This window comes from Muntiacus reevesi, chromosome 4 (assembly GCF_963930625.1).
Source record: "Muntiacus reevesi chromosome 4, mMunRee1.1, whole genome shotgun sequence".
Taxonomy (NCBI): Eukaryota; Metazoa; Chordata; class Mammalia; order Artiodactyla; family Cervidae; genus Muntiacus; species Muntiacus reevesi.
This window is the reverse complement of record NC_089252.1, coordinates 45,530,127-45,555,942: the sequence shown is the minus strand read 5'-3', so window position 1 is coordinate 45,555,942 and position 25,816 is coordinate 45,530,127. Positions and strand designations below refer to the sequence as shown.

At 52.8% G+C, this 25,816-nt stretch overlaps 1 protein-coding gene across 7 annotated transcripts in view; it reads left to right on the top strand.

The window, feature by feature from the left end:
* Positions 1–25,816, top strand: part of ZBTB7C (zinc finger and BTB domain containing 7C) — a 378,538-nt gene that overhangs the window by 259,696 nt on the left and 93,026 nt on the right. The window contains exon 1 of one of the 7 annotated variants that reach the window (XM_065932672.1): positions 11,515–11,626. The exons of 5 other annotated variants lie outside the window; for them this stretch is intronic. The gene's annotated coding sequence lies outside the window, so the exon portion shown is untranslated. Of the gene's footprint in view, positions 1–11,514; positions 11,627–25,816 lie in introns of those variants that run through there. One more of the 7 variants, XM_065932667.1, reaches the window with a different exon arrangement.

Sequence of the window (25,816 nt, the reverse complement as noted above, 5' to 3'; positions counted from 1 at the left end):
TTTCCCATGCCCCAACCATCAGGCCCAACGAGACCACCAACCCCTGCACATCTGTGCCCTGCGTGGCCCAGAAAGAGACAGAGAACTGAAAAGAGCAGGGGTGCCGTCTAGCCTTCCTCCACTCACCGCTGACATCAGGCAGGTTATCTAAACCTCCTTAGACCTTAGCACCTGTATCCGTAAAAGGGATCCCCCTGATACCTTGGAGGCTCGTTGTTAAGAATGGAACTAAAACGACTCTACAGCCTTTTGTGTATTGTCTGACTCAGATGCTCAGTCAATGGGAGGTATGACTATAATTACTATTAATACTACCAGCACACTTTTTTCACAAGTATTGACAATAAACCTGGATAATTTCAAGTATATTCACTAGACTATTCCTTTAAAGGAGAAGAGAACAGTAGGGCCAAACTACTCAGGGTCCAGCCCTTTTGTGGAAGACAGATATGGGGTGGACTACTGACCACATGACATGACTGCTCTCAAAGGCTGTCTTGAGACCCAGCTCCATGACCCAGCCCGGCTGGCTTCCGGTACCCACTGTTCCACTGGTGGCTGTTTGCTCTGGGGCTGGTGACTTCACATCCCAGGGCCTCCATTTCCTCTCTTGTAAAACAGGAGGTATAGTGCTGCCCGAATCACCAGCGCTGCTGAGAAGTAAACAAGATAATGCTTGTAAAGCACTTAGCACAGTGCCCGACACCCACTAAGTGCTTGAGAAGGGCTCACTGTGATTGTTTTCAAGGGCGTCCCGTCTTACGCAAGAGATGGCTCTGGAAAAGTTGTGAAACCAAATCCCATTTTCCCACTAACTGACTTTGTCACTTCACAAAAGGCTTTATCTTTGCCTCTGATCGTTCTTGGAGGGCAGTGATCTGAACACCTCAGCAGCAGGTTTTCCAGCTCCTCCCAGCTCCACCAGCTCCATGTCACGCAGGAAGAAAGAAGAAAACAGGTGGCACAAATAATAACTCTTTATTGGGACTATTTGCTATCTATAGATCTGTTCTATTGATTGCTTATCAATCATTTATCGTTAGAAATCATCTATCAATTGTCTACCATCTACAATCATCTATCAATCAATTTATCACCTACCTATGTATCTATCTACCATCTACCTATCTAAGAAGGATCATCTATAATTATTTCCTCTCTTTTTACCATGGGTAAAAAGTATATATGTGTGTGTGTGTGTGTGTGTGTGTGTGTGTGTGTGTGTATAACTCAGGAACAAAGTTTATATTTCTAGCTGACTTTAACCTTTCGTTTTAATTTTGCTTTGAAATTTGGAAGGGGAGTGGGATCAGTTAGAAACCTTTATGAAAATCTGAACACACTGGGCTGTCTGTCCTGAAAAAGAGCATACTCAGATACTCTTGTAGTTTTTTTCTTATGATCTAGCTGGAGGGTTTAAGGATCCTCTGAGACCCACCGAGATACCCGGTCAAGGGCCCTGCCCAGCTTTCCTCTGGAAACAACCCCTATCCCCATAGCAGCAGATGTCTGGCCAGGGATGCTCTCAAGTCCCTCGGACTTGAACTCCTTAATTCGGCCCCAACCACCTTCTCGCCGTATCTTTCCTCTTGCAGCACCCACTGCTCTGGCCAGTCTGGCTGGCCTTTGTCTCTTTCCTTGGCTGTCACCTCACCTTTGTCCCACTGCTTCCCCACCCACTTATTTACATCTAACCCGAAGTTCAAGTATGTGACAATTTCCTTTGAAACATCGGAGGAAGGTTCTCGGAAGGTGGCGAGCTTGAGAAAGGAGAGGCCCCGGTTTTAGAAGCAGAAAAACAGTGAAAAGCCCTGAAACGTGAGCTTCTTGGGCAGCTGACCTCAGAGCTGGCAGGGAGAGGGAGACAGAGTGGGAACCATGCGCCAGACTTGATGGCTTCCCTCCTGCCTGGTTGGAGATCGGGAAAGCCCGTAGCAGCAAAATACCCTGGCTGGTGAATAAGACATCCCTGAGTTTTTGTCCCTAGTCTGGCATTGACTAAGCGTAACTTTAGACGGGCCACAGGTCACTTCGACAAGTCCAGCCTCCGTTCCTTATCTTTTAAGTGAGATTGTGGAAATACTGGCAGCTGCTGTGGGGAAACTGACACTCTTGAACATTGCCAGGTCGGCCTCAATGTGCAATATTTTTTTGGAAAATGCAAATTAGTGCTATATATTAGGAGCCATGAAAATGTTCATATACTTCCCATCCTTTCTCTGAGAATCTAAGACAACAATCCAAAATATGGGGGATGTTCATTCATAAGAATGCTCATCCTAATACTACCTATAATATGGAAAAGCTCTGAGTGTTCAAGAGGACGGAGTGCTTATGTATGCGATATTGTGTCCGCTCGCTGGTGCTCTATGCAGCTATTAAAAATGGTTGATGTAAAGAATCATGCTTAACATGTGATCTCTGCTCCGCACCCCCACCCTCAGCACACACCCAAAGGACCTAGGTGAGTGACAGTGTCTGCACAGCACTGGTTCTCAACCCGGGGCCACTCAGCAGCAAGGCCAAACCAATCGGTTACCTGCCAGCACTGCCTCTATCCCCTCAGCGTGGAAGCCCCAGCATTAGTGAAAATAGAGACTTGGGGTTTAGATTCTGATTCAGTGGTCTGAGGAAGGATTCCAGGAATCTACGTTGCAACCAGCAGTCCAGAGATTCTAGCAGAGGATCGGAAGTCCATCTTCTGAGTGACAGCACCACGCTCCAACCACTGCAGTCCATACTCGCCTGCAGAACACAGTGCAGGCTCTTACACCTTTTTGTTTTTCAAAGGGGCTTTCCCTTGCGGCTCAGCCGGTAAAGAATCCGCCTGCAGTATGGGAGACCTGGGTTTGACCCCTGGGTTGGGAAGATCCTCTGGAGAAGGGAAAGGCTACTCACTCCAGTATTCTGGCCTGGAGAATCCCATGTAAATGTCAAGTCTTTACCAAGGACTTTACTGGTCCTAGAATTCACTGCTAGGTGAGCCTGCTAACTCTAATGGGCAGACGGCTATTTAAGGTAGGCCTTGGGATACCCCAAACAACATGGACAGCCTCAGACAAGGGTCTGCCCTAATGTTTTCCCCCCGTTATGATTAATGGGACTTAACCTTCTGTCTCACTCTGATTTCTCCCACTCTACTCAAAGTCCAAAATTATTCTGAGCTACCTCATGCACTTTTGCAGGATTAAAAGTGGTTTTTAATGGTGGTCTTTGTGACCTGGGTTCAAATCCTGGCTCTGAGCTGCCATTCTCTAAAAGGGGGATAATAATATATAGACTTCATAGAATTGTTGCTGAGGATTAAGAGAAATGATGCCTTAGTGTTTGCAGCTATTATGATTATCATTATTTTCTTGTCCTTGGGGGTTAACAGTGAGTCTTTTCTTTGATGTGGTCCTTGTGGGAGGGCAAGGCCCTTGTTTTGATCTCCATCGTGACCATTCAGTTCTGCCTTGTTCTCCCATTCATCCTACAGACCTACCCTTGACCTTAATGAAAATGCCAGCTTCAATGAGTGAAGGTCACTGGGCTGACCATCCAGCCTGGTTGGCTTGTCTGGCCCTCGAGAAGGATCGTGGGCTGTGCTAGCCATTCTCAGCACCAACCCCCCCACCCCACCCCCGGCAACAGCACCCTGACCAGCACAAGGGGAGGGGTGAGGCCACCCCCTGCCTGAGCACCTTGGGACCATTTAGGGCAGACACTTTTCGGGAGGGTGTTGGAGCCCTGTTCACGGCTTCATCCAACAGAGAAGGGGCTGGTGTATAGCCCTTCCCCAGCAGTCATCCAGCCCAGCTGCGGGCCTCTCTACTCACCAGTCTCCGTGCACAGTACACCCACACAGCATGCCCGCGCACACACAGCCCTGCATCGTCTTCCCCATTCCTGTCACCACCCTTCCTCCTCCTGGTCAAACACCAGCTAAGGGACAAGTGGGCATCCATGTTAATGCCCAAGGGTATCAACAGCCTGGTTGGGTTAGGGGGCCTCCCACATTTTCAGGGACCCAGGAAGGATAGGCCAACTTTCACCTTAATTGCCAAAGAAAATTTGGGTCGAGGCCAGAGTTTGTAGCTGGTATAGCCTGCAGCTCAGCTGCCTACGCTGCCTAGACCCACAGGGGCCTGTCTCGTAAGGGTCATTTAATATTAGGTAAGTTAGTTGTTTCTCGAGGTTGAGATTCTTAGTTCCTTTTTTTCTCTTCCTTTCTTTCCTCCTTTCCTTGCGTTCTCTCTCTGTCTCCCTCTCTGCCTTCCTTCCTTTCTTGCTTTTTTTTAGTATTCTGTGCATAAATATTCCCTTAAAAAAAAAAAGACGCTGCTAGAAGCACAGAGTTAAGTCGTCTCCTTGCTCTGCAGTTAAGACGAGGTGACTGTGCTGCGGAAGACAGTGCTGGAAACACTGGGCAAGGAGTCAGCCGGCTGGGGTTACATGCAGCGTCTTCACCACTGGGCCCAGTGTGACCCTGGGCAAGTCACCTCCCCACCCCAACCTCACTGCCTCAGGTCTGTGGGAGCTAGAAATCCGGCTCTCCCGGCCCCTTGGGGGTGGGGATCAAATGAGGTGAGAGGCCGTGGGCGACAGAGAAGGAAAAGACCAGGGACAAAGACTTGGCCTCACCCAGCTGACTTCATGGTAGATGGTTATCTGTTCATTGTCTCTCCCCTACTGGAAGATCAGCTCCCTGAGGATGGAGACGTGACATGTGAAGGTGGCGCGTGATGTGTTCACCTTATAGCCACGGCCGAAGCAGTGGGGGCCACGGGGAGGCAGTCCGTACTCACCTGGGAACGGGAGGAGGCCGGAGGGACGGAGCAACGGACGAGGGGCGTTGCCTCCCCGGCCGGAAGTGTGGCCCCTTTCCGGCCACTGCCCCCACGGCCAAGCCCTCCTCCCTGGACGCCCGCCCCCGGCCTGCTCCGGCGGTGGCAGGCCCAGTCACCCAGAGCACCAGCTGCTCTGCTGAGGCTGGTGGGCCCTCCCCTCCTCCCGAGGGCGCCGCACAATACAATATTCCGGGAGGGCGAGGCCCCGGCCCCGAGCCGTGAGCCCAGCCTGGCCGGGTACTTCCCCCTCACTTCCCCGGAGACAGCAGTTCCGGCACCCGGGCACCCTGTGCTCAGCCTGAACCTCCTCTCAGAGGCCCCCACCCGAGGCCGGGACGAGCCCCAGCTAGTCTCCCAGCCTACCTGAGGAGGCGGGGAGGGCTCCCAGTACCCGGCCACCCTCACTGGGCTTCACCTTCTTCACCAGTGCCCCCTGGACCGGGCAACCAAAGGCCAGGGGCTTCCCCAGATCACCTCTGTGTGCTTGAAGAAGTCAGGGAGTTAGGTCAAGGCGTCCGGCCAACTGCAGTGGGTTCTGGGTGATGCATCTGCCGCCCTAAGACCCAGAAGCAGAAGTGAGTGCAGCTCTGGCCACGGGCAGATTCGGATAAACTTTGTGACTGTATAAGCTTCGCTTAGATTCAGTCGTGGTTACCTCTCTGTTCTCGATGCTCAAGAGCCGATGAATTGTTATCTCACGTTGGCATTCTAATACATGTGAATAAAATCTGATCTGAGGATCAAAGTGATAGAGCTGCATGATTACAGGGACATCCTTGTGAGCATAGTACAAACCAGGGATTTCAGAGGAGTGAGGACTCCGCTTGTGGTAGACAGGAAGCTGGGCTGTGTTGGAAGAGGCCAGGTGCGTCTGAAGCGGCCCCTTTTTGCTCCAGCCAGTTGAGTTTTCCTCAAAATTTAATTAAATGTTTAATTAGACATTTGTTGAACACCTAAGAAGTGCAAAGTCGGATGTCAGGTGAAGCCGGTGTTCAGTGAAGCGGTTGGGGGTGGGGGGTGAGGACTGTCCGCTCCAGTTGGGGGGAGATGGGTGGGTCGTGGCCCCTGAAGCACTTAAGAGAGACTAGGGGTCCTGCCCTGTGGTGGTTGTCGCATTGCCTCAATGTGGTGGGATTATGGGTCACCTTCTCATCTGTTTTCTCAGCTATATCAATATTCTCTTTCAAATTATATACTCATATACATAAGTTTTTATAAGAATATTAACCTCACGAGAGTTTTGCATCTCTGATTTCAAAGAGCTCCATTCAGCCGCTCACTCACTTTTTAAGCTAAGCCTCAGTTTCCTCATCTGCAGAGTTGGACTCAGGGTCGCTGTGAAAGCCAAGCAGCGTGATGGGCATAGAAGCCACGGACACCCAAAAGCACCGCACGCACAGGCCTCCTCAGAGGTTGGGCCCTCAGACGTGGCGAGTCAGGGGAGCATGGCTGTTGGCTGGTAATCCCCAGATAAAATCAGCCCCGCCTGGGTCTCCTGCTGGTTCACTTGCGTGTGGTCCTGTTTCCACTCGTGTGGCAGCCTCTGCAGAGGTGGGGGGGGGGGGGGCAGTGCAGGGGGAGGAGTGCTCAGGAATGTGAGAATGCCGCAGTCCTCGGGAGCTGATTCGCATCAAGAATCAGCCGGGGGCCAACAACGGAAGCGAAACCTTCCCGAAGCCCTTTCGCGTACCTGACAGCCAGGGTTCTCGCCTTGTTTATTTATTGGCACCTACACTTTTATTCTCTGAGGATGAAAGGCAGCCTGGCTGCTGAGTGTCCACCTGGTCAGGCTCCTGGCCGTCATCTCACCCCTAGTTCCCCCGTAGTGAGGTCACTCAGTCATGTCCGACTCTTTGCGACCCCACGGACTGTGGCCCACCAGGATCCTCTGTATTTGTCAGGAGGCTAACCTGTATCAAATATGTTTTTTGTTTATTTGTGTTTTTCAGGTATGTTTTTGTTGTTGTTGTTGTTTAATTTCGAGGTTGTGTCCAACTCTTTGTGACCTCTTGGATGGTAGCCTGTCAGGCTCCTCTGTCCATGGGATTCTCCAGGCAAGAATACTGGAGTGGGTTGCCATTTCCTTCTCCAGGGGATCTTCCTGACCCAGGGATTGAACCCAAGTCTCCTGCATTGGCAGGCGGATTCTTTATCAATGAACCACCAGGGAAGCCCAACTATATACAGAGAAAAAGACACACAGCATCCCCAGCCCACATGCAGCCTCTGTTCCAGTGGGAGGGATGGTCAAATAGAGTTCAATGTAAAGTGAAGTCGCTCAGCCATGTCCAACTCTTTTCAATCCCATGGACTTTAGCCCACCAGGCTCCTCTGTCCATGGAATTTTCCAGGCAAGAGTACTGGAGTGGGTTGCCATTTCCTTCTGCAGGGGATTCTGACTCAGGGATCAAACCCACGTCTCCCACATTGCAGGCAGAGCTTTACCGTCTGAGCCACCAGTTCAATGTAAACATGACATCAAATATAAGCATGCAAACTGCATGAGTGCTTTGACTAAGGGTCAGAAACAAATAATGGGGGAGGGGCGGGTTTTCTAATTTATCTGTGGTAGTCAAGGAAGCCTTCTCTGAGGAGGTGACGCATCTTCACAACCTGAGGTAGGGGAGGGCAAGGCAGGCCAAGGAAGTTCCCACAACAGGAAGGCAGAGGAACTGGTGTGTCTGCCTGTGACTGGAGGATGGGGTGGGAGGTGGGGGTGGGTATGGAAAGACAGGCAGGGATTTCTCTGTGCCTCGTGGGCCGTGGAGAGCCATCTGGACCACATGTTAAGTGCTCTGCGATGTGACCAGAGGCACGTTTGGAGATTACCTGGGCAGTGCTGGGTGGAAGGAGCAGGACAGGAGTGTGGGCAGGGCGGCCAGTGAGGGGTCCTCCCTGTACAAGTCACGGGCAGAGGGGTGATGACTGGGATCGTGGGGGAGGAGGCAGGAAGAAGGCAGATCCGAGATCTGCTTTGGAGATCTGAGTCTTGCACGTGGATGACTGGCTGGAGCAGGATTGGGGGGCAGGCGGCGAAAGGAGGGAGGCAGCAAGGGTGACTCTGGGTTTCCAGCTTGAGTAACACTCAACCCCAGGGCCATGTGCATCCTCTAGGGAAGACTCGCTCTTGCGCTTCACCAAAGCCTAACCTCCATCTCAGCCTCCTCCTGGCCAATAACAGCCTCTCAGTTCAGTAAGAGCCATTACTCTGCCTGTTCAGCAGATGGGGAAACCAAGGCACACACACCAGCAAAGCAAACTGCTCCTTAGGGAGCCAGTTGTACGAACCAGACAAAGAGCCAGAGAGCCCAAGCCTGGGGTCAGCTTCTGGGCAGCAGTGTCCAAAGACCCAGGTGTTATGTCCAGTGGTTATGATTTATCAAGCCATGTGACCTCAAACAAGTGATATGGCCTCTCTGAGCCCTAGTTTCCTCATCAGTAAAGGGGAGAGAATGAAAGGACCTACGTCCTAGTGTGGCTGCAAGGATTAAGTGAGGGGCTAGATGCTCCGTAGCTGGCAGTGATTAGTGTTCTCAGATGACACAGCCTGTCTCTGTGTCCATCTCTCTACACACGTGTATACGGACATTCAGTAAGTGTGCATGCCCAGACAGAAGCTTTCTGCGTGCCTGCATCACAGCTGAGGACCGGGCACCACTGAAGTTGCAAGTTGATGGTAGCCAATTTGCTGCCTGTGCTTCTGTTCAGCCTTCTGAGCCATTGCTTGGTGGTTGGAGCAGGAGCTTTCATCCGCCCTGGAACAAGAGTGTGTTGTGGGTTTGGAGGCAGATATGGAAGGCAAGGCGTCTGTAAGCCAGCCTGTTTCCAAGTGCTCTGACCGACCTGACCCAGGAAGGGGGTGGGGCGGGAAGGAGGGGGAGAGGGGGTGAGTAAGAGGGAGGGGGTGAGAACCACCTCCCCAGAGGAGAGGCACAGTAACAGATCTAGAGTCTGGCCCGCCCTGAGCCCCTTCTGTGTGGCTGTGGGAGCCTCTCTCGCTAACCCCCACCCACCCGCCAAGACTCCTCTAGGTTCCTATTCTCAGGAGGCAGCTGGTTTGGGGGCTGAGAACAGGGGAGAGGCGAGGCTGGAGGGGGCTGGGGCAGGGCTCCCCACTTTTTGCCCACAGCCCTTCCGAAAGGGCAGGTCCCAGCCTAGCACGCACACACAGTGATTAAGGGGGAGGGTGCAATGACATCCACTGTCCACCGAGGTACCCAGCCAGTGGGCTGGACTGTGGCCAGCTCTCCCCCGGGGCTCTTGGCTGCAATACAGTCAGCCCTGGCACCACCCACTGGCCTAGTCAGACACTCCTTCAGGTCCAGGGGCCAGAGCCCTGCTAGGAGGAGCCGCCTAGGGGCAGGCTGGGCTGGGCACACAACTCTCCGCCACCCCTCCCTGCAGCCTCCTTCCTCCTCCCCTTCTGCCCACATCCAGCTCCAGCTGGGTTTGAAAGAGGTGCTCCAATCCTCCCTCCCTCCGAAGCAGGCCCTGCCCTGTACTCTCGCCTTTTAGCTGGAAGTTGTATCCATAAACTGGGTCTCCCTTGTCAGCCTGATGGTTTATCCCCTGGGAGAACCCCGTAAACCCGGCCAGCTGCCCTGTCCCCTAGCCCTCACTTCCACCCCTGCTCACAGCAGCACAAACTTCCAGGCCCAAAGGACCACTTCCGAGAGCCCTCTCTCCCTACCCAGGAGTTCTGGCTTCATGACTGCAGGATCCGGTTCCTTAATGGACCCCGAAGAGTGCTCTGTGGACCCTGCTCCATGCTGATGAGCCCCCGGTGCTTTATCTCTTCACAAGACCTGAGGCTCCGAGGATGGCACCCCATGGCGCCCCACCTCCACCCAGGCCGCCAGAACCAAACCTCAACTTGTGGGCGCACAGCCAACACCTCTGGATTGATCCTGATTCCATCCAGGTCATGCGTTGGCACCTTCACCCACGGTGCCTGGGAGTGGAGTGTGAAGTTGCGCTTGATTGGGTATTTCATTAGCGCCTCTGTGGACAAAGGGATTTGACTTTTCATTCTTTGGTTTGGGTGTTCCGGGAGTTTTTGATAAAAAGCTATGGAGTCATCCAGTCTTGGAAACTGTCCACCTGCCCTGATTAAGCACCTTCACTTCTGACCTCAGTGCCCGGTTCCCTGACTTCGCACCCCCTCCCCTCCCTTCCCCTCCCCTTCCCTCCCCTGCCTTCCTCAGCCCTCTCTGGTTCCAAACCTCTCTGCCCCCCACAGGCTGCTATCCGTGACCCCCTACCATACAGAGAAGATCTGACAAACTCCTTCCAGCCCTTTGTAGGGACTCTTGCCCCGAACCCATGGGTATTTACAGTTTTAGAACTACACAGAGGGAGAGACCCTTCCTGCTTTCCTGAAGCAAATTTGCCTGCCTGGAGCAGGCTCTCTGCTGGGGCGTGGCCCACAATGGGATGAATCATTAACGCTGGGATTTCAGGCAGGGGGCACCTGCTGGAGGAGGCATTTAAGTCTGAACCATTCTTCCTGGCATGCTGCAAACCCTCTGTCCCATCCTTGGCCTGCATCGACTGATGGATCTTTGGGGTTTACCTTTGGCTTTGGGGTGCTTTCGAGTTGGTGGTCGAGGTGGTGAGGTCCAGGCCTGTCTTTGGTCTCATTTCTTTCCTGCTGATTCTCCATCTCACACGGGAGAGCTGGTCACCAGGGAAGAAGGATCCCCCACCACCCTCTGCTCCTCCCCCACTTCTGAGAACTGCCAGCCTAGGTACCAAGGAGTTCATGAAGGTCCCCCCCCCCCCCCCCCCCCCGACCAAGTGAAGGACAGTTATTGGGGAAGAGGGCTGACAGCAGCAGGCGCCTCCTAGCTGGCAGTTTTCGAAAAGGGCGTGGTGTGTGGTTTCAAGGAACAGTTTGGGCAAGGGCGCCCCGCCACACCTCTCTGGGATTGGTGGCTGGCCCACCCCAAATGTGGACTGTTGGGTCTCTGGTTGGCATTTCTGAGTCAGTCTTAGAAAGGAGCAAAGCCAAAGCCAGTCTGGTGATACTGTGTTTGTTGTTGGGGAGGAGCAGCCATAGGCACCCCCACCTCAGGCCTCCGGACTGCCTCTGGGCCAGGTTCCCCTGGGCAACCCAGTGGAGGGTTCTCTGCCTACTTCCTGCACCTCCCTCTTTGTCACTTGCCACTTGAATGCTTGCTGTGCAGTGTTTTATTTGGTAAGTTACACTCACGACCCTTTAAAGAGAAAACATATAATTCCAGTAATTTTATTGGGCTCAGGTTTCAGGCAAATGGGAATCAAATTGCCTCTAAAAATAAAAGACATGCAAAACTGGGGGGGGGGGGGGAAACAGTGACAATGAAAAGCTGCCCCTGATTTGAGATAAACGGTAAGGCATTTTGTGAAATATTAGAGAAAAAAAAAACAGTGAGACCCAGGAGGAAAGTGGGGGCGGGAGAACTCCCCCATCACCCTGCTTTCATTTTTGCATTCCCTTTGAGGAAAGGGCTTACTTTGCGTATCAGAAAGTGAGGAGTAAAGCGCGACTGGTAAAATTGGTCCCGGTCCCGAGCTCAACAGTACAGGTGGACGAAAAGGGGCTGCCTGCCAAATACTTCTGGTTGGAGGGAGGGGTGGGAGTGCTCTCTCAAAACCACTCCTGGAATGGCTTAACTCGCCCTGCACGAATCAATGACAACCTCCCGCCGGCTGCGGCAGGCTCCCCTGAGCTGCGCTGCCGCGTGGATTCCCAGCCCGGGACCCTGGCGGCGCTCAGGACACGACCCGGGCACGAGCGGCGTCCCCGGGGCGGCCAGGTGGGTTTGCCGCGGCCTCGGGACCGGACCGGACCGGACCGGACCGGAGCGGGCGTGGGATGGGCTCGGGGCTTTGGGCAGGCGGCCCTGGGTGGGGAGGGGTGGGGATTGGCGGGGGTTGGGGGTCGGGGGAGGCTCCTCGGGCGCCGGGCTGCTGCGTCCCCTCTCCGGCCGCTGCGGGCGTTCGCGCTCCACCGCGGGGACCCCTGGCGCGAGTGGCGGCTCGGACTGGCGCTCGCGCGGCTTGGGTGGCTGCGAATGAGAGGAGTTTCAGAGCCGCCCTGGGGCTGGAGCCAAGTGTGCTGGGGCCCCCGCGCTTATGCAGGGGCGCGCGGCGAAACGCCGGAAAGAATCGGGGACTTGGGGTGCAGCAACTCTGCTCGCGATCCCCTCGCCCGCCGCCCTCGCGGCAGGTTCTGGGGTGGCCGAGAGGGGACAGCGGAGTGCGAGCGGCACTTCGGGAGGTAGTGGCCGATGAACACTGTTGGTTTCAATACCTTGCTTCCCCCCCAAAAAGCTTGCCTCCTTCCAATATCAGACGCAAAACTTGGTTGGGGATGGGGGTGGTGTGGAAGCCAAGGCAACTCCTGGCAGAAGTCAGGACAGCGGCAGGAATGAAAGGGGGAATTGGCACAAGTCGCTGGGCAAGCCGGAGGGAGTCCAGCCGCGGTCCCTGGGCTGAATCGCAAGCAGAACAGGGCCGGTGGGCGTCGGTGGGCGTAGAGCTAAGCCGGCGTCCCCGAGCTCGCTCGCGAGGCGGTCGGGTCTGCGTGCTCCGACCCCCCTCGCCCTCCCGAGCGCCCGATTCCCTGCAGCGGCCACCGGCTGGCCTGGGAGGGACTGTGGAAAGAGCGTGCACCGCCCCCCAACCCCCAAGAGCCCAGCGCGGTGCAGTTTTCGTGTCTGTAGTGAGGGCTCTGAGGGTTGTCGGGTCTGATCGTCCTGGTTTCTGGCCTCTGCTGTCCCGGCTGGGGGCCGCTGCTCTTTTTCTTAACCCGGGGACTCGGCTCTCTGGGCAAAGGAGGCAGCCTCGTCCCCGCGGTTCATTGGCCGACTGGGGGCGTACCCCTTCCAAAGCCCTCCAAATGCAGAAGTATGAAAATGTAAAGGAAGTGGTTGAAACAATCAGGCAGTTTTTCTCCAGAGTCAGAGAAGATTGTGTGGAAGGGGAGGGAGAGGAAGGGCGAAGGCCCTGCCAGGTTCAAGTTTCAGCTCCGCTCCTTCACCCGGTTTTAAGTCCTGGGGATTAGAACCTCCTCTGGTTAGCTCCCCAGGAAGAGAAAGTAGCCCAGTGCCACCCTCTCCCCTTAAGGCCCAACCTGGGCTGAAAGGGAACAAAACCCTGCCCTCCTAAAAGATGAGTGAGTCAGCCTGTGCTCCGTCGTCTGGGCCTGATATTTGGAACTGTTTCCCGAGTTCTCCCAAACTGTCACCCAAGGACAGCCCCCACGGCTCTCATCACCCTCTTTTCACAGGAAGGGGCTGGAAGCCCAGGGGCCAGGTGAGGCCAGCGCTCCTTACACAGAACCACCGGCCGCTAGTGCCACCTAGGCCCGGAGGCCTCCAGTGTGGTTTCCAGAACTTCACAAAACCGATAGACTGGGGTTCCGCCAAACACCTCGCGGGACCTGCTGGGAGATTCGGAAAGAACTCCGGCCTGAGCCACCGCTGAGGGTCGGCCGATACTGATGAATGAGGCTTGTACAGAATAAGCAAAGCCTAGGGCGCAAGCAGGGTGACTTGGAGAGACGGCAGGGAGAGTCAGTGTGGAAAATGAGAAGAGGCGCTTTGGCAGTCAGAGAGGTCGCCAAAGGCTTCAGTTAAGAGGAGGCGCTGGGGCAGGACCCCGAGGGAGGGAGACAGAAAGAGCACAGGCCTGGAGGTCGTAGAACTGAGGCTCATTCTGCAGTGTCAAGACTGGGAGATAAGCCAGAGAGGTTCCCGGCAGGGAGGAGAGGGAGGGGACATTCAGAGACCATCTTCCATGTACCAGGTCCTGTGCTTGGCTTACGTCGTCTCCTCTAACCTGCACAGCACGTAAGTTAGGAAACGTTAGCTCCACTTTGCAGATGAGGAAACTGAGTCTCAGAGGGTTAAGTCAGCCACCCAGCTACTTGGTGACAGAGCCAGGAATCCAAGCTACCCCTTCGATCACCCATCTTTTAGAATGTTGCGTTTTAGTTGAGGAGACAGGACTCCATCGCTCTGGTATAATTGTTGTACAAAAATAGTATGTGTTACATTCGGGGTTCACCTTCTTGAACCTGAGTTTCTTTGCATTCAATCAGTTGGTCATTTATTTAGCAACTGTTAGGGAAGCCTGGCGTGCTGCAATCCATGGGGTCACAAAGAGCCAGACACGACTGAGCGACTGAACTGAACTGGTCTGATATGGTCTACTGTGTGATTTCCAAGCACCATGCTAAGTGTCAGGCGTACATTAGTGAGGGGAATCTGACCTAGTCTCTGGCCTCTGTCAACGGGAATAGTATTTGTAATAGTGCATCCTTTGGTGACGTGAGCCTGGCAGGGTCAGGCACTGGGAGAGGCGAGTGGGCGGTGAGTACTGAGTGAATGAAATGAGACAGTATGTGGGGAGGTGCTCCAGAAGCACGGCCACGAAGAAGGAGAGGCAGCAGGAGGCCTGGGGGAAGGAGAGGGGTGGGCGGTTGAAATGATGAGTATCCCCAAGCTTCAGTCATGAGGACTGGTCCTTGGCTCCAGGAGACGTCATGGCATGCACAGAGTGCCCGTGAAGCTGATTGAGACCCTGCCATTCAGATTATTGGTTTATCATTATGGGTTCTGAGATGAGACTTTAGTTTTGGCACATCCCAGCTGGAGATGACAAGAGTCCCATGCTGGCACCTCTCTGCATCCGTGCCAGCCGGGCAGAGAGCCACCCCAGAGCATCATCCCGCCGCCCCCACCCTCGTTCCGCAGTGGCTGGGATGGCACTTGCCATCCTCTTAGAGCTGCAGCGGGAGCGCCTGTCCCCGCATCCTACCACTGGGGAAGCTTGTCCGTGTTCACAGCACTTGGTAGCGAAACCAACACTAGAACCCACGTCTCTGGGCTGTCCAGAGCTCTCAGAGCAGCTCACACCCGCCTTCCGGGGTGTATCAGGACTCAACTGAAAAGCTCGTGCTCTCTCCACTGTATCTCCACTCACAATGCCATTTCCCCCATGTTCCTGTCCGTCTCCGTTTCAGCTGACCTGACATATCTGTCCTAAAAAAATGGTTCTCAGATGAATCTTTGAGAGCCAGAATGGCCATAAATATTCCAGGACATTTGGCTTGTTAACTTCTTCCATCTTGAATGGTGTAACAGGCGTAAGAGAACCACCTCAAGAATGAACTCTCACCTTTGTGAGGAAGGTGAACTGATAAATCTTGTCTCGAAGCTAAGTCACTCTGAAGGATGTTCTGGGGCCTTCCTTCTTCGGAACTGATACCCACTCTTCCGGGGAGGATGGTTTTCCTCTTCCTTTTTTTTTTAAAAAAGAAAATCTCTTGGGTTTGAGGTCACGAGATCATATTATGCTCGTTTTGATGTCATGGCGCCAGAATAAAGGCATTTTTCTCCCAATATTGAGATGATCGGTCCGGTCAGAGCGGTGAGTCCCTGCCTGGCTATCCTGTGTTTACCACGATTGCACAGGTGGATAATTGCATGGGGATGTCTGTTTGCTCAGCGCTTGCTCAGCCGTGCAGCCCTACAGGTTGGGCCAGGGAGAGAGCTGTTCAGTTTATTTTCCTTTGGCTGGGAACTGCGGAGATGAATAGAGGGAGGGGAATCTAGGGTTGAGAGATTGTTGCCAAGAGCAATTTGGAGTCTCCTTCATATTAGTCAGAGATTGTGTTTTTTCCCTTCTGAAGCTGCTCGCTTCATAGTAACTTCCACGAAGGATGTTTTTCCATCTTTGTGCGCGTGTTCTTGTTAGTTTTTGTTTGGATTTTTAAGTCGCTGGACTTCTCATGACTTAGCAAAAAAAAAAAAAAAATTTGATGATAGTAACTTGGAAAGTGGAGTTTTGACACGAGCCATTTGTATTATACATTGTGCATGTCGTTGCTTAATACATTTGAATACTGAGAGACCCTGAGATACCACCATGGAGAAAGATGAGTAATTTCTTCAAAGGGAGGGTTTATCTCCAGTGGCTGACTTTCAAAGTTGCAGCATAATTTAACTTTTCCATTTTGAGCCCGTGTTCAGAAAGAGCAGAACGTGTGCTCTCCTGTCTCACTCCCTTCTGTTCCCTTTGGGAGGCCCCCTCCTCCGGGGCCTTTGCTTGGAAGGGGACCAGCCAGAGTGGGCCTCCTTCCCTCTCCTCGTCCCCCGGCTCCGCTCCACCTGCAGGAGGCCAGCGAGCCAGAAAGAAGGAAGCTTCCCCCGGGGTAAGAGCTCTTTCCCAGGGGTGGCCTGGCTCGGGTCACGTGAGGTGCAGGATGGGAAAGCTGGCACAACCGAAGTCTGCCCTTCCTAGGCCAGAACCCTGGGGTGGGATGTTCTTCATCACTCAAAAAGTGAGTTTATCCTCCAAACAAATTGTGTAGAGCAACACCGAGACACCACACTGGAAAAAATTGCCTAATAATAGAGTACATGATCAGTGTCGGCGTTTTCAAATGAGATACAAACCAGAAGCAAATGTATACGTGACCTTCCCAAATAATGCCATAGAACTGAACTTGGCCTTCGGGAGAATTCTGCCTTTCCTGCAGACACACATGTGCACATATGTACGCTCTCGGCTCTTGCTTTTTTGGCTGTGAATTCTCGCTGGTAATTCTGTTGTTTCTGGAGCTAATGGATTGATTCATTGGTTTTATGGAGCTACTGGTAAAAGCAAGAGGTGACAGTGACCACAATTCCTATTTCCTTTAAGCCTTAGGGAAGTCTAACAGAGGATACCTCTAGTCAGCAAAACCTAAACAACAGGGACTTTTCTAAGGTTTGTTTTTCTGTTTTGTAGCAACTTTATTGAGATGTAACTCACATACCATACAAGTCACCCACTTAGAGTGTACAAGTCAATGGTTTTTAGTATATTTACAAGGTTATGCTACCCTCACCACCATCAATTTTAGAATAGCTTCATCACAACCGAAAAGAATCCCATAACCAGTAGAAGTCACTCTCCATTTCACCCTGACTCCCCAAGTCTAAGTCACCAATCATCTACTTTCTGTCTCTAAATATATTTGCCTGTTCTGGGCATTTCTTATCAGTGGAATCATAGAACATGTGGCCTTTTGTGATTGACTTCTTTCGTTTCACATAATGTTTTAAGGTTCAACTGTACTGTAACATGTATCGCTATTTTACTTCCTTTTATTTCTGAGTCATATTCCTTGTATGGATATATCACATTTTTAAAATTCAGTCATCCCTTGATGGATAGCTGGGTTGTTTCCACGTTTGGCTCTTATCAGTAATACTGTGAACATTTGTGTGCAAGCTTGTGTGTGGCCATAGGTTAGCATTTTCTCTTGGATATATACCTGGGAGTGAAATTCCTGGGTCAGATGGTAACTCTTTTGGGAAACTGCCAGACTGTTTTTCACAGTGGCTGCACATTTTACATTCCCATCAGCAGTGTGTAAGGATTCCAGTCTCTTGATGTCTTTGACAGCATTAATTGATAATATCTGCTTTTTTAATTGTAGCCGTCCTGTTTTCTAGGGGCTTATATGCTCAAGGAGGCCACAGTCAGGAAATATTCTGGAATCCATGGTCACATTTGCTTGCCATTCCTATAGTGAGATCCGTTTATCTCAACTTCTTGATCATCCTTCCCAGCCTGGTGTTTACCCCGCACGTCGCAGACCTCTCACCAGGTTTCCGCTGTCAGTCTCTGTGGGACAGTGTGGGGTCCCGTGGGGGATGCAAGGGTCGGTGTTCTCATTCTGTTTTACAAGGAATGCTCCAGAGAGCCCACTTCCTCAGCCCCACTTTATCCAGATGCAGCTGCTGATGGAAAGGTAGGCCCGGGAAAAGGAAGAAATTGACCTCAACAGAAGTGAGTGTGACATCCATTGGACAAGCTGTCCAGTGTGCAGGGCTCTGGTGGAGGCTCGACTAAGATCCTGACCTTTTTATTGCATTAAATGACCCCTTTGGGACCACAAATAAAACTGTTAGAGAGCTAACATCTTAACCAGGTGGCAACTCAAGACCTCTTCATTCCATTCTTGTTTGGGCCCCAGCTGCCAGCAGGATCCACTGATTCATCCAAAACGGCTTGGTGTGGCTGGGTGCTCCATTTCTCAGTGGTATTTCAGCTGCATAATGAAATAGTCTTTTTCCCCATTGTCATCCCTATGGGACTGACTGGAGTCACACTCTCGACAGAGATAAATGTGAGCCAAGTGGTACAGTGGGGCTCACCTAGTTTGAAAGACTGCCAAAGATTACAAAAAAAATTAACCTTTTACCACAATATACTAGAATCGTTGTCAGTGTCATCAAGTTCAATATAAGCAAACCCCAGCACCAGAAATTAATTCCAATAACTTCTTGGAAATCATTGTCAGGCAGCTGGGATCAGATCTTGCTACTAATTTACTCTTCACCTGCAAACGAGTGCTTAATCCAGCAGTGCCTAAACCTGATGCCTGTCATCTGTGAACCTTTTAAAGATTATACGAGCCAGGATCCCACCCAAGAGGTACTGAAGTAGATGCTCAGCAGAGGGGACCAGGTACTTGGAGGTGGTTGTGATGGAGCCTGAGAACACAGTTTGACCTCTCTGGGCCTCGGTTTCCCTGCTGAAACAAGGAGTTGGATTAGATGGGTATCTCCAAGGGGATTCACAGAGCTGATTCAAGCAGAACAGTTCTGGGTGCATCTGTTTTTGCATGAAACTTTATTTGTACAAGGGGGTTTCTGCTGCTGGAAAAAAAAATGCAGAGAGCCCTTGAGTGGATGGTTTCTGAATTCAGTTATGACAATTCTGAGTGTCATGTTCTCTGAGGACAATTATCACAACTTCTTGGAGGAAGATTTAGCTGCAAGTGGCAGTTACTTGATAAGGGAGTCGTGCTCTTTGAGGGCCCGCACTGCCTGGCTGGCTGTGTGCACAGTGGTGACAGGGTAGAATTTGACTTGGCAGTCCTTTCTTCTCCCAGCCCGCTTGGTGGCATCCCTACCCACCTCCCTTGAAGCCCCCAGAGCTTTCCTCCCCCTCTACCGCTGTTTCTAGTAGTGGCCCAGAGTGTCAGTCATTTGTTCATTCATCCATTTAGCCATTTCCCACACACCTCCTATAGATGACAAATTGCCTAACACTCTGTTTCTATCCTCGAATAAAGTGCCAGCACATTTTAACCAGTGAGGCAGTCTAAGGCTAACCCCTAGAGGTGCCATTTCAGGGCTCCTTGATTTGGATGGAGGTTTTTAGAGAGGCCTGGATTCATGACACATGGGGAGGGCGGCCTCACCTCTTACCCTGTTTTCGAGCTCTGCTCCCCACCCTCCCCCACTGGGGCTCCACCCTCAGCAGGCAGCTCAGAAAAGTGCTTCTGTCACCCCTGGTCTCAGCCAGAGACGTGCCCTCCTCCTCAACATCCGCCCGCTCCGGAGAGGCGGCGGAGGAGGGGAAGGGAGGGCTGGTTTATTTGGAGATCCAGCCCTTGGCACCCACCCCAACACCCCTGACTGGACAACTCACGGGACAGCTGTGCCCGAGGGGCTGAAGTATCGGTGTTTATTAAAGCTGTTGGAGGGTGGGGGAGCAGGGCGGAGCAGGGGGACAGTCACGGATCTGCCCCCTGAGCAGAAAGGCCAGGTGAGGCCCGGAGTCCGCACCCGCCCTGCCTTCCTGGTGAAGACACACACACACGCTGGGTGACATGAGAGCCTCTGCTCTGGAATGATTTGAGAGAATTATTTTTTTCCCAATGAAAGAAGAACCTTGAAGGTTCATTTGAATGGGGATGAATGTCTCCCTGGCCTGGACCTGCAGAGAAGGAGAAATTCTAGAAGGGTAGAACTTTCAATAAAAGGAAACAGGCTTGATCCGCCTCCCGCTGGCCTGTGGGGCCTCCTCTGTTGGCAGCCTAGCTAGAAGGGAATATGTTTGAGGCAGTTTCCTGGGCACTGCTGTATCTTCTTTTGGATGGTGGGTATGTATAGGGATGTGTGTGTGCATCTTTGGTGAGCATCCCGCTCTAAGAGTATGGACTGCCTATGCGTTGGGGTTCTCACCAGGTGATGGAGACCCTGGGAAACCATGAAGACCCCCTGAGTGTATGTTCCGCTGCTAGTTTTTCCTCATCCCCTTTTAGCGATACTTGTGCAGGACAGTGAAGCATCTTTTCCTGGTCCTGACATGCTCTTCTTCCACTGTTCGGATTCTTCCACCTGCATGGAACCTGTCCATTCAGAAGTCACTCTGTGCTCCGGAATCACCCCACCCACCCAGCCTTCTAGCACCCCTTCAGGACTTCCACTCCGTCCTCTGTTTCTGATGATCTGACCCGGTTGTCAGGAGATAGTCAGTCTTTGACACTGATTCACACCAAGGTATACAAGACGCTGTCTACCGTGTTACCCCCTTCGTGGGGTGTCTGTCTTAGAAAGAAGACACTTACATCTCTCCCGGTGCGGGGGCAGAGGGGTACTTCAGGTGAGAGGATAAAGCACAGTACCTCTGGGCAGAGCGTGGGGGCACTTTATGTGGGAATGGGGACCTCATAGGACCACCTTAATCAGTGACATCGTACCTGCTTGTGCGGACTGGGCACAGACTTGGTCCCGGGGTGGTGGGGGTTTGGGGTGAGAATGACCAGAATTAGGGCCTCCTGGAGAGGACTGTCAGTTGGAGTGCAGGGCAGGGAGAACCAGGGACTTCTGAAAGGACAGGCTAGACTAGACAAGACCACAGGCCAATGTTTGGGTGGGTGGAACAATTTCCTACTGGCCAGTGGGTTTTTTCAAGGTGACACTGGACCCCAGGAAGGTTGGGGAACAAATGGAATGAACCCAAGGATGGAGCGTAGGGGCTGCCCTACGGGACGGGGCCCTGGGCGGTGGGCCCCTGGCTGGCCTGGTGCACACCCAGCGTGGGGCCTCTGCCCCCTCCTCCCTGCCTTCTCTCTGGGGCTCTGCTCTGAGAGACACTTCCCTACCCGCTCCCTCTCTGCCCTCCCCCTCCTTCCAACCTCCCTCCTGTGGTGCACCCTCTGAGTGAACCTGGCCTCCAGCTCTTGGAAGCCTTTCCAATAACATGGTGGTGAACTCTTTGCAGACCAGGCAGAGGAGAGAGCTGAGCGTCAGCCAACCCCGGGCCCACGCTGGGATAAAAGGCCAGGCTCAGTGAGCCTCCTCTCGGGGGAGCCAGGAGAGGTTGGGTGGGGCCTTGACCGTGGCCACTGAGGCCATGGCAAGTGATGCCTCATCAGTGAGGACAGAGGCGACCCCTACCATGTGCCAGGCCCTGTGCTGGCCCCAGAGAGGATGCAGATGCAGCTCTCTGACCCCTGCCCTCCCAAGATTGTCATCTGTTTACCTGGTTAAGACCAGAACTTGACAATGAAACAAGTCTATAAAAGTCAAAGTCTCTGCTGATTGGTCTGGGAAGATGGTCTGTTCAGAGTCAGAGCAAGAGATGAGGGGCAGAGGGCTCAGGGGAGGCTTCTTGGGGCGGCTCTGAGCCTGGAGCGAAGGTGGAGCCCCATGGCACAGCCTCCCAGGCTCTGCAGTCGGGGAGGGCCTGGCTCACGTCCTGGCCCTCGTTCACTGGCTCTGTGGCATTGGACGAGTTACATAACGTCTCTGCGCTGTGGCTTCCCCGTGTGTAAGATGGGGATGGAAGCTCACCGGGTTACTATGAGGACCGGGAGAGAGCATGCCTCGTGCCCGCCCCTCGAGGGGCTGCCTTTACCGGCCGGACAGGACAAACCCTGATGCCGTGCCAAGACCTCTTCCAAGCACGCGTCCCAGGTGATGTGAAGCCGGACGGGGGCATCTCTTTGGCCAAGAGCTCCTGTGGGGCTTGGATCTGTCTGAAATTTTAACATTCAACTGAGCAGCCCCCTGTGAACGCAGTGGAGGCATGACTCCACAAACAGTTTTAGGCTTGAATAAAAATCCACTGGTCACGCTGGGCAGGGCTGGGCTCTGAGATCTGCTCTGATGGGGGACAGGGAGCTCTGATGGGGGACAGGGAGCTCTGATGGGGTCTTCAAGTCCCTGGTGTCAGGGTGGGTAGATTAAAGATACAGTTATGTTGGTATATTTATTAAGACCCATCTATGATAAAATCCTGGCCTGCTCTTAGACTAAGTCAGTTTCCTAATGAAAGTGAAGAATTCCAGTTGATGGTATTATTCACCATCATTATTACCAGGTATAAAAACCAGAGCAAGTAGTAATAGGGGAGGGTCAACATGGGAAGTAATAAAGGAAATAGAAGACATCAGTGTATAAAGTTTAAATGCCATCCTTTGAAGAGGTCAAATGTTACAAAAGTGATGTTCTCACCAAAGAACGGCCCGGCCATGTGGGCACAGTTCCCCAGAACACCCGCTGCTCCAGCCATGGCCCTGTGCAGGCACACCAGGCCCAGCTCTCAGCAGGCCCTGCTGGAATCGCTTGCCCGAGACACACTAGGGGACAGGTTCGCCACGTCACACATTCTTAGAAGGCACTGCTTGCTGCGGCAGTGCGGCCACGCCATGATAGAGGGACATCTGCTGGAGACATGGGTTTGATCCCTGGGTCGGGAAGAATCCCCTGCAGCAGAAAATAGCAACCCACTCCAGGATTCTTGCCTGGAAGACCCCATGGACAGAGGAGCCTGGCGGGCTGTAGTCCACGGGGCCGCAAAGAGTTGGACACGACTGAGCACTCACACGTTTCCCCCAGGGCCACACTCTTGCCATAGTTCTTGACTGCTCCTCACACTCCTTGGGTCTTGGTGGCCAGCAGCCCCCATCTCGCTTCCCCAGCCTTCTGTGATCTGAGTCCCAGGATGGAAAAATTGAGAAACAAGTTGCTTTGAGTGGTGATGTCCCCAGCACAGAGGGATGTCTATACGCATATGACCAAGGGGGCTTCCCAGCAAGGTGGCCGGCGGTCAGTGTATCAGGGATGTCTGCAAGGCAGACAAGAGAAGACATGCCGTTCAGGGCTGGGCAGCCTTGCTCCCTGGGACACTGTCTCACCCAGAGTCCCGTTCAGGAGCGAGATCTCTTCCATGGCTTCCCCAGCAGGAGGCACCAGCTGGGTGGGACTCACTTAGACCCAAGGTCCAGTCTCAGCTCACCCACTCTCCAGCCAGGTCACTGTGGATTTCATGGAATCTCTGAGCCTTGGTTTATTCATCTGTACAATGGGAAAGTTATAGCTGCCTTCTGAGCTGATGAATGAATTAAAAAGCTAAATTATGGACTGTTTTTAGCCTATAGTAACCATCATCTTGAAAACAGTTTTCAACTCAGCACTTCCATAGGGCAAATTTCTGGGCCCTGACACCTCTGCCCAACCCTGCCGAGAGCCTCTCCTTTTACCAGTGGCTCCTGTGTTCTGCCCGTGACCAGGTATTTCTCCTGCTACCACCATGGAAAGCTGAACGCTTACATCAGTAGCCACCACTCCTGCCTTGTCTAGGCCCTATATTTCCTCCTGGTTGTCCCTATATTGGCCACTTGTTTCTACTGGAGCAGAGGGGCTGGGAAAGTGGGTGTTGGCAAGGGGCTTTCTCCTCGACTAATGTTAAAAGGCTTCCTGTCGATTTCCCAAAAGATGTCATTGTTTTTCCATCTTCTAAGTCACCCGTGCTCCTTGACAAAGTTAAGCTGCTCCTGGGCTGACTCAGAGAGCATGTCATAGACACCAAACTAAAAATGTGAGGATTCCCACGTCTCAGCTAGTGGGGGTGGGTGCCACGGCCTTAATCCCAAGGTCCCTGGGCCAGCCAGCCAACACCCCCAGACCCCTGCGTCCGTGTGCCCCAAAGACCCTTGTGGTCCTCACACAGTCAGAACTCCTGTAGCTGGTCCTGTTGGCCAGGTCTGCAGGGGTGGGCATGCAGACTCTCCCATCTCGCAGGAGGCTGCCTATAGTAATGATTCATGTGATCAATAATAAAATAAACAATAAGTTAGTAGTTACTGAAGGAGGGCATGGCAACCCACTCCAGTATTCTTGCCTGGAGAATCCCCATGGACAGAGGAGCCTGGTGGGCTACAGGCCAAAGAGTCGCAAAGAGTCAGACATGACTGAAGCGACTTAGCACACACACATGCAAGTTAGTAGTAAAAGCATCTGAAAAAGGAAATTAGCAGGCAAACACTACGGTTCTTCAAGGTGATAGGCTGCATTTTGTTTGGCTCTGGGGACTCTGGTGCAGAGTCTATTTCAGCAGGTACTTTTGGCTTCTGATGAGGTATATGTCACCCACTGTCTCCTACATGTTCTCATGGGGGCAACCATTCCCACCTCTTCCCACCCCAGCCTTGCCCTAGGGGCTCAGACAGGCTGCAAGCTTTGCTTGACTCTTCATTGGCTTTTCATCAAACCTGCAAAAGTTCAACATGACTAGGGAGAGGTCACCGCACCCCGAAGGAACAGATGCCAATTAAAGGAGCTCAGTTTGCCTGAAGACTTAGGGAGCCAGTATCTAGCCTGTGATCCCCAGGTCGTAGGGTTAACATGACAACTAGAATGACTCCTTACAGACAACTTTTCCTTAATTGGCATTTTTTTCCTGGCTGGCTGAGCCCTGCAGGAAGGAATTCTCTCACTGTCCCCAGGCTAGGTCTCCCCCCATCCATCAAGGACCCCAGAGCCCAACATCATACATAAAATATGAGAGGGACAACTCTTCCTAGTAATAAGCAAGTCTGTAATATATATGTGTTTGTGTTTTACAAGTTAATTAATAAAAACTTCCGTAACAATTCCTACGGAGAACTGCCTGTTAAAGCTGTATCTTAGAGCATTTATGGCTACATCCACTGTTCTTTAAGCTCTCAGAGGCTAAAGTACAGAATTAAAGCTGAATTTAGTCTATGAATTATATTCAGCATCATAGTCCCTGTTTATCCGAGGCTGAGGGCCTTGGTCAGTCAACCAGGAATCAGTTTAGTGAGAGGATGGTAGTCAAGGGTGCCCTGGGGATCCACCCCCGCAGGAGGCTGAGGGAGGGCGGGGGCAGGACAGAGGCAAAGCTGGTGCTGGAGCCTCGGTCATCCCCAGGGGGTCCTCTGGAGCACGCCTGGCCTCCTTAGGCTTGTCCCATGCCTTTATAGAGCCCCTGGGACCTCAGGCAGTCCTGGGATGTGGGTGTCGCTGGGTGACCACGCGTTTGGATGGCCTGGCAGCCCAGGGCCCCCTGGCAGGGTAATTCTAGGCTGAGGACTGACTGCAGCCCACTCTCCTAGCAGGCTGGCTGCCAGTCCTCCTTGAAGGGGGACCCAGTGGCTCACATCTGTGCCCTCCGCAGCCTGCATCTGGCTCGTCTGTCACAGTTTGTAAACTCCTTGTGGACAGGATGTGCATCCTGTTTAGCTCCCTAGCGTGGAGCTGAGCACAGGACAGGTGATCAGAAAGCAGCCAGTGATCCATGTGGAGGTCTAGCCTTAGGTTTGCTGGAGGCCTCAGTGCCTGAGCACCGATCACCCAGGCCACAGCTGCCAGGCGGGAGATGCTACAGCTCACGGGTGTCAGCTCCTCTGGACAGAGCCTCAGGGACTGGTTCCCCTGGGCCGTGGATGCTCACTGCTTCCTTCTGCAGGGAGTCAGGGTCTGGGAGGGAATATTCAAATTTCCTAGGGGTGGGAGTAAGACTGTGTGAGTTACAAAAGTTGTTCCCATCTCGTCCGTTCACTCATTCATTCATTTACTGAGCATCTCCAGTGAAGCCAAGACACAAGATATGGGCAGTTTTCTCCCTTGTGGGGTAGATTGTATGTACAGCTGAATGGGAATCCAGAGTTGTTAGACCTCCCTGAACCCTGGAACCCGCCCACCTGGGAAACTCTTGCTTATGTTCATTTGGCCTCTGGTCCCCACAAGCCTGAAGTGGCTGATTCTCTGCCCTCACCTGGAATGTCCTGCCCCAACCCGACCACCCCTGCACGGTGCTGCCCGTTTCAGATGCTTCAGGAGAGCGAGTTGTAAAGTGTTAAGTCAGCCTTCACTACCCTTAGTTGCTCTGAGCCCTCTTGGTAGAATTGC